The 8,792-nt window shown below is 40.7% G+C and overlaps 1 long non-coding RNA gene across 1 annotated transcript; it reads right to left on the reverse strand.

Moving 5' to 3' along the window:
- Positions 1–263: 263 nt before the first annotated feature.
- Positions 264–8,055, reverse strand: LOC110741107. Its single transcript, XR_002516807.2, has 3 exons — positions 7,340–8,055; positions 4,047–4,189; positions 264–353 (listed from the first exon to the last, which is right to left on the reverse strand). It is a non-coding gene; the product is annotated as an uncharacterized LOC110741107 (long non-coding RNA).
- Positions 8,056–8,792: the final 737 nt, after the last annotated feature.

Genomic DNA, 8,792 nt, shown 5'->3' on the forward strand with positions numbered 1-8,792 from the left:
AGAACCTTTTGAAATTTACCCTTCTCTTACCTTTTGTAAATGTTATACCATCTCTGTCACTTTGCTTGGTGGAGGTATAGTTTTGATTGTGTAATTTTACAGGTATTTTATTAAAGTATTCAGGAAGTTAGGTAGCTACATTCCAAATGCAACAAATTACAACGTGTTCTTGATTAATCAGAATGCTTTATGACACATCTTTTCAAGCCTCAGGTTGAAACAATTTGTATATCCCCATCAAAGGTGTGATAGTCATTTGAAGAATTGTGCAAGTTAGTTCAGCATTTCAGATAAATGTTGGATTAATTATTTGGCTCCTAGGAAACTTCACTCAGGCATGTCTTAGTTGCATACTGTTTGAAAATAAAAAGCAATTGAACTGAGAAATACAAATATAGTATTGCATGATATTGCTATTTTTATTGTAACTCTAAGTCAGTTTCAGATAGCAAAACTCCGAACTTCAATTGAGGAAGCCTTTATAGTTTTTAACTGGTTATTAACTCCATCTCTTAAAAATATTAATTTGTAAATTTGAAGGGAATGAAACAAAACTATCTAATCACTTGAAAGTTGGTAAGACTGTTTAGAAGAAAAGCACTCATATACAGAATGCTATTTCTCTAGTCTCATTCACATTGATGCTTGTCAAACCTTTTCTCATTTCTATATATTTTACCCACTCTTAAAACACTGAATGGAGTTTTGCTGCCTTAAATTCAGAAGTGGAGTGTTAATTCAGGAGAGAGAGCAGCAAAAATGTGAAAGTCTTTGTATTTCTCTCCTGACTAATCAATGGCTTGTACAGATATGAGGGAAATAAATGCATGTTCCCAGTTAGAGTTCTTTAAAAGGAAGGATGAGGAAAGACGAAGGGAATATTACTAATGCTTCTCCAAACATTAGCTGGAGATTGGAGTATATCTCAGCTGATTTTAGTCTTTACTTTAAATTTGAAAACTGAAAGAAAGCTAGAATTTAATAATAATAGGTAGCATTTATGGAAAGGTGTCTGCGGGCTCTCACATCTTTACACCTATAATCTCATCACATTTTTATGCACAACCCTATGAGGGAGGAACAGATATTACCCCATTTTACAGGTTGATTAACCTGGGAAGAGATAAATTATGGAAGCTGTCAATGGTTATTGTGCAAGCATTTTGATCCCAGGCAGTCTGCCTCTAGAGTACACACTCCATTGAAATCTATGTGACTGCATCTTGTTTCCAGCCCCAAGCAAAGGGCATGACAAGTAATTCTGAACATCATTCATATCTTATAGATGATCTGAAAATAAAGATAAGGAAAAATAATTTAAAATGACATGGGATTCCAGGATCCAATGACAATGATGGTGTAGTTTTTGGAATGTGTATTTCAGGGTTTTCAATACTTATGGACATACCTGCACATTTGCGTACATTTGCCGACCTCTCAGCTTTTCTCAGGAGAACAATACTCGTTGACTGATCAGTCAATAAATCCCTGTTGCTTCTCACCATGGAGTGTTCCACCCAGAGTAGCCCAGAGAAGAAGCAGCTCAACAGCAAACCAAAGTTTTCAAATGTCTGTCTTTGTGTGTGTGTGTGTGTATGTGTGTGTGTGTGTACGTATTTTGCCCGAATTGTTGCTAATCTTCTTCTTTGTCCACACTATTGTGACATGGGAGACATTTCTTGCTCCACAACCTGTTATAGGGCAGTCTCATGACTCCATTTTATTAATGGTTGCTTTAGAGGTTGACGGCTCAGATCCTGGAGGTATTCTCAAGGGCTTTCCAAGTAAATTTTTGGGTGTCAAGTAACACACATTTAACCCAGATGATCTTAAATATACTTTCCAAAATTGGTTCTGGCCCCTGCCGGCCCCCTGCCTCTTTCTCTTTCTATGGCATTTCTTAGGACTTTTCACCATTGATTTCCAGTTAGCGGTCTTCCAGCTGCATTGTGGGATTGCATTTTCTGGCCTCACATGTGTGGTCATGTGACAGATTCGAGCCAATGAGGTACAGCATTCAATTGCTAGTGCAAGACCCTCTAGGGCACTGTGGCTCCCATAGATTTGAGTCAGGTGTGTAATTTTAAAGTTTCTGGTAACACATTAAAAATGTACAAGAAACAGGTGAAATTAATTTTAACAATATATCTTCTTTAACATATTGAAAATATAATTTCAACATGAAATCAATATAAAATTATTGAGGTATTTTATATCCTTTTATAATTACTGTTTTAATTCGGACAAAGTCTTTGCAATCAGGTATATATTTAGCACTTATACCCATCTCAATTCACCCAAGCCCCATTTCAAGTACTCAATAGCAACATGCGCCAAGTGGCTACTAGGCTGGGGAGGCCAGTTCGGGTGTGCTGTTTGACTCTGCTGCAGTGCGGCCATGTTTGAGGTAGTGACTGTTGTATTCTTGGATCACACAGTGAGGGGATGCGGAGCAGGGCTCCCTGCTGCCAAGAGGACCTGGAGTATGATGAGCACTAAACCTTGGTTGCTCTAAGTCTCTAACATTTTTGTGTTTTTGTTATATTACAGCATACGCTACCCTATCCTGCCTGATACTTCTTTCTTTCTTCAAAATGGGACCATGCACTGTCTGTTGTTTCTCACTTGTTTTTGCATCTAACACGTTTTAAATATCCTTCTATTTGTCATGCATTCCTCTCCATCACAGCATCTTTTCTATCAGCTTTATAACATTGCATGGTATACACATATCCTACTGTATTTAGCCAACTACTCCAGTGTCACACACTTAGAATTGTTCCCGTTTACTTAATTTAATGACACTGTAATATTTATCCCTATAGTTAAATCTTAGGGTACAGTAATAATAGTGATGATGATTTTTTTTTTTAACCACAGATTCCAAGAAATAAAGTGGTCCGGATAAAGGCAGAGCACTTTTTATAGTGAATGATAGTTACTTCTGGTTGTTTCTTCAGAAAGTATCAATGTATTCATCTACTACCTGATGTGTAGCACAGAATATTAACGTTAGTTTATTATTTAGATTAAATACTGTTTCATATGTGAGTTAGACATTGTATTTATTATTTTTTCTAATTGCTTGTTCATTCCAACTGTCTTTTCCTACTGACTTGTTTGTCTTATTGATTTGTAATAATTCTGTCTGTGTGTAGACTATGAAACTTTTGCTATCATAAGTATTATATGCTCTTCATTTGTCATTTTTTCATCTTTGAGATTTAATTAAAAAGAATATATGACTGCATATGACTTTGAGCGTGCTTTTAGATACAACTTGTTTTTAAACCTGAAAATTTTGATTCTTCAGAAGTAAATGTGAATGCAAAAGCATAGGTTATTGCATGTCAAATATTCAATTTTAATAAAAAATACAGTACAAATAAAGACTGCTCCACTTAGGTCCAAACAAAAGTAAAGCATTACTGAACATTTTTAGTTAATCATTACATGTTCTTTCATTCTCTTAAAAAGCTACCTGTGAAATCTTCCTGCATTACAGAACAAGATATGCACTATGAATCCTAAACAAGACATCCTATTTTTTTTTACATGAAATACCTTCTCTAAGTTGTGTATTTGCTTTCTACATAGAAAACATGTAATGCTCAATCAATATTTCTAGAAGAAATTTAGACTAACTCAAACTAAGTATATGTTATGGTTTGTTACACCAACATTACTCCTGATAATAATTTAAATTAAAAAATGAGAGTTAATTCTCCTTTCCCACTTGGCCATTTTGGTCCAGTGTCTCAAGAATTCTTTCTAAAGGATTCCCTTGGTTGTAATTGGCTTGGTGGTCCTTAATTCTTGTTATCATTCTATGCTTGCAACATGTGCCTGTTGTTTCTGGAAAAATGTATTGTGAACTACAAGCTTATGCTATTTCTTAGCACTTGTATGTCATTCTTAACACACACAAGATGATTTGCATTCATTTGTAATCATTGTTCTTTGCAAAATACTGGTAAGAGGGCTATTATAATAACCACCATTTTGCCCATGGGGAAACTGAGACCCAGAAAGGTTAAGTGACTTACCCAAAGGCATACAGTGAATTGATGGCAGAGCTGGAATTGCGGGCAGGCATCCTTAGAGGTTGTCTATTGTTCAGCACACTCAGCAACAAGGCCTCTCGGCAGTGCGTTCTTTCTTCCAAGCATCACATTTTCTTATTCCTTTGCTAAACAATTATTTAAGAACATGTGACCTGCTTATAATACAAGGTTAGAATAATAATATCTTTTCTTCTATTTTTTCCTTCTCTTACTTAAATGTATTATTCCAACAACTTGGAAATAGGTGGGAAACAGAGAAGTCACTCAAGCTATTTACATGGAAAACAATTGAATGACATCATTGAAGAATCCAAAAGTGTATCTTGTCTTTTCCCTTAGGGGATGGGAAATGCACTCAAGTGAAAAGGAAAACTGTGTACTTTTGTACACTCATGTATGTTTACATAATAAGAGGTGAAGAAGAAATATTAATAGTATCACAAATAAGTGCTGTGATTTCAAAGTCTTTGTAATTCTTCAGAGTGACTAAACAGTGTACAATGCAAAGTCTGTAGGGATATTAATTCCAAGTGATCCTTCAAACTTATTTTGGCACTACAATTTTTTTAACCACTCCAGGTACTATAAAACTGTTAAATGGTATAAAACTATACTAATTAAACTGTTGAAATAACAGGTTATTAGTGGAAAAGGATTTTCCAGTTTTAAGTAATCAAAGAACAGAATGAATTATCCTTTGCAATGTTTTCTTAAAGTATAGACTAGTATTGTTTTCAAGATCAAATTTTGGGGGGAGTTTGGGAATTTTGCATGTGTATATGTTTCCATATTGATTTTGTGGATGTCAAATCAATACTGTATTCAGAAAGAATAACATGCTATAACTTAGAAATTCCTATCTCCTCCTTCTCTCATGCCCCCATTTTCCATTTTAAAGAAATTTTGTGTTTGTCCTATTTAGAATACTGTTTGTGGATAATTTCCCTACATTTTAAAAGATATAGTTTTAGCTCCTATTTTATGTACATTATTTAAAAATATAATTTTAATAGGGATCTTTGGAAAGAACATGAAGGATATGAACAGAATTGTTGTTCAACTTAATTTAGGACCCTAATTTAGAACATATATCATGTTCTTTTTGCTTCCAAATGGCTTTTTAGTAATCCTCTGCTCCAAGAAGTTATCAATTCTTACCCACCCTCAGGAAGCAAGTCACGTGTATTCAAACGTAATCAGATTAACAGAGAAACTCAATCCGACTTACTTTAGAAGTAAGATTTTTTTCTCCAGCTTTCAGGAATAACACTTAAATACGTATTTATCTAATTTTGTGGTTTTGTATAGAGTATTCAGTCACATTGCTTCCTGGAGAGGCTACTCATATCTGCTTTCTCCTTACTCCACAGTGTTCTTCCTACCTCAGGAAAAATTGGAGATAAGAAGAACTCACCGTCTTTTAGGCAACCCTAGGCTTCAGATTTCAGAGAATGATAAAAAAGGAAAATCAATGAAGCAAACAAAAGATCCTTCAGATTACCCCAAGTCAAGTGGCTCATGCCTTTTATATGGAAGCATAACCTTTCTCTCTCCCATCATCTCCTCTCTGCCTTTCTAGCCACCTCTTTGGATTATTTATAGTTCCCCCTTCCCTACCTACCCACCACCTCTTCTTTTGTGTGTGACTACTTCCTCTCTACCCAACACAGGAGGAAGCTTGAGAGACATTATCACTGTGGGGTGGGGGGGCGGTTCCCCTGCCTCTGGGAGGGTGAAGGGAATCAGGTTGAACAAGCAACGTCACTGGCCTGTGTCCCCTCTGCTCACCTCTTGTCGCTGAGGCTGGGGACCAATCAACCACCTTAACTCTTGCACCTTGTACCTTGGAGCTGTGGAAATCGAACTGTCCAGCCACAGTAGAGTAGACCAGGAAGGCAGGCTTTATAATCACTGTCTTTCTTCTCTCTTTTTTTTTTTTTGAGATGGAGTCTCCCTCTATCGCCCAGGCTGGAGTGCAGTGGCGCGATCTTGGCTCACTGCAACCTCTGCCTCCTGGGTTCAAGTAATTCTCCTGCCTCAGCCTCCGGAGTAGCTGGGACTATAGGTGTGCGCCACCATACCTGGCTCATTTTTCTATTTTTAGTAGAGATGGGGTTTCACCATGCTGACCAGGCTGGTCTCGAACTCCTGACCTCATGATGCACCCGCCTCGGCCTCCCAAAGTGCTGGGATTACAGGCCTGAGCCACCGTCCCCGGCTCTTCTCATTTTTAACAGCATAGCTTGGGCCTCGTGCGAGTCCTTGTGTGATGTGATTTGGAAATCTTAAAGAGGATATGGAGCTCAGGGGCCCCTCAAATTCTCAGCACCCAGCAGAATGTGCTATTGCTTAGGGTAGTAGTAAATCTCCCACACTCTCATCACCTGTCCTGTGTTCAGCTCTGTCCTCTACATGATCATATTCTGACCTCCAAAATAATTAAGAAAAAGAGAAGCTCCTTCAACCTCAGCATGTGCAAACACAGTTTCAGAGGTAAATAGTTACCATGTCTAGCAATCAACTCTTTGGGCTCATTTGATTGAAATTCATGAGTTTGGGGAGAATATGACAGGCTAAGGAGTTTGGCAGCCCCAAGCCTGCAATAAACAGAAACTCCTGAACCACACTATGAAAACCAGATACCTGGCTACATTTATCGATGTTATTTTGTCTAACTCTTTTTAACATACATTTTTTTCCCAGTTAAAATCTCACTGAAAGCCTCATATAAGAGTCCCTCTCTCTCCAGCCCTCCTTCTCCCTCTATTTCTCTGTCTGTTCCCTGGAGAAATTAAAAAAAAAAAAAAAAAAAAAAAAAAAAAAAAAAAAAAAGAGCATATTGACGCTAAATAAAAACCAGAAAGAGCAACCTTATGTCATTTATTTCTCTGAAATTGAAAAAAAAAAATCATTTTTTCCACTTAGAAAACTGTTCTGGTTTAAAATAAAAACACTTCAAAAGGTACTTTGCATTATATGTATGTCTTCCATGAGAAACACCACCCACATCTAGTGATTTTCTCATCTTGTCCCCGTCTGACAAGATCTGTACTAAAATATATTAAAAAAGGAAAAAAAAAAAAAAGATAAGAAAGAAAAAAGTGGGGGAAAAGCTGACTGGGAGCAGCAGAAATCTCTCCCTCAGGCCGGGGGCCTTTCCTTTCTCTCCGGGGCAAGGGTGGGGGCCTCAGCCTGGGCTTCCTGGGGCTCCAGCTCTGAGACCCCGCGACCTTCTGACTCTGGGGCCCCCTGGGTTCTCCGACTTCAGCTCTCACCTCATTCATTCAGCTCGACCTGGGAGCTGGGCTCAGCTTCCCTCCTGGAATTCACCCCGGGACCCTGCTATTGTCCCTCTCGTCTGACCTCTGCTACGCTAAGTTCCAACAAGGTGATCTGGAAAACGCGCCACTCGCTCCCTGGCGGGCTCCCGGACTCGCCTTTTCGCGCCCTCGGCGGCGGCTCTTTTCTCCAGGGGGGACCACCTAGCGCTCGGCTTTGCACGGCCAATTTATGGCGCTGTCAGGGGCTCGGGCGCCGCGCCCATTGTGCGGGACGCCGCGCCTGACCCCGCCGCCAGCGCCGTGTAGCCCGATTGTTCCCTCATTAGGGCGGCCGGGAGCGGCGGAAAGGCTCGCGGCCCTTTCCCACAATCGCTGACAATGTGCGACCGCAGGCTTGTCACAGTCGCAGGCGAGGAGAAATGGAGAGGATGTGCCACCGAGTGGGGCGCAAGGGACATCGCATTCCCACGCAAGGAACGGGGAGAAAGCCACCATTCAAACACCCAAATCCAAACTGCAGACCTTGCACCGCGTGGTGTAGTTTTTTTCTGGGGTTTTGGTGGCGGCTGTCAAGACTCACAGGAAATACCCTAGGGGAAGACTCCACAGCGCCTTCCAAAGAACTAAATCAACGCTTGAGCCCAGGAGTTCGAGGCTCCAGTGAGCTGTGATCGCACCACTGCACCCAGGCCTGGGGCCCAGAGTGAGACCCTGTCTCAAAACAACAACGACAACAAAAAAACAAACCAAACCAACACACACACACACACACACACACACACACACACACCCCTAAATCAAGAGTTGCAAAGAGCCAGACAGCCGGTGAACTTGGGCAGAGGAAAGCTCTGTGCACAGGGGCAAGAAGTGCCCAGATGCAAGCGGGGCTGAACTGTGCACTCTCGGGGGCCGGGGCTGCGGCCACGTGGAGAAAGCAGGAAGGAAGCGGGCGGGGCCGTCAAGCAGGCCTAGGGCAATCAGCACTGGCACAGGCTGCCTTCACAAGCAGGAGCCATCCGCAGTGTAGCAATCTCTTTTCCAGCCTTGCTTCTAGAAGGAGCCAGCTGATCCTTTTCGCTTTCGTGTTCTTTGCCCCACTGTGCCTGTTGCTGCTGTTCTTTCCCAGTGAAAATGCCTCCCAGAGAGGTGAGGCACCCTGAACACCACACTTTCCACGCTCTCACTTTTCCTCCTGGCCGACCAAGCGAGGACACTGCCCAGACAGCCCTTCTCTCTCCCCCTCCTCCACCGGCCTGTTGCGTTGAAAGGGCCTTCTCTAAAACTGCAAATAAAGAGCACAGCTTCAGAGAAACCGGGCAAAGGCTCAAGGGGAAGGCACAAAAAGGACTATCTCTGTCTTGTCTGTCCTGGCGCTTAGATGTATACAAAAAGCTACGCTCAGATTCTTAGGTCTGTGAAATGCTATTTGAGTTGAAACACAATACCC

This window comes from Papio anubis, chromosome 14 (assembly GCF_008728515.1).
Source record: "Papio anubis isolate 15944 chromosome 14, Panubis1.0, whole genome shotgun sequence".
In the NCBI taxonomy this organism is placed as follows: domain Eukaryota; kingdom Metazoa; phylum Chordata; class Mammalia; order Primates; family Cercopithecidae; genus Papio; species Papio anubis.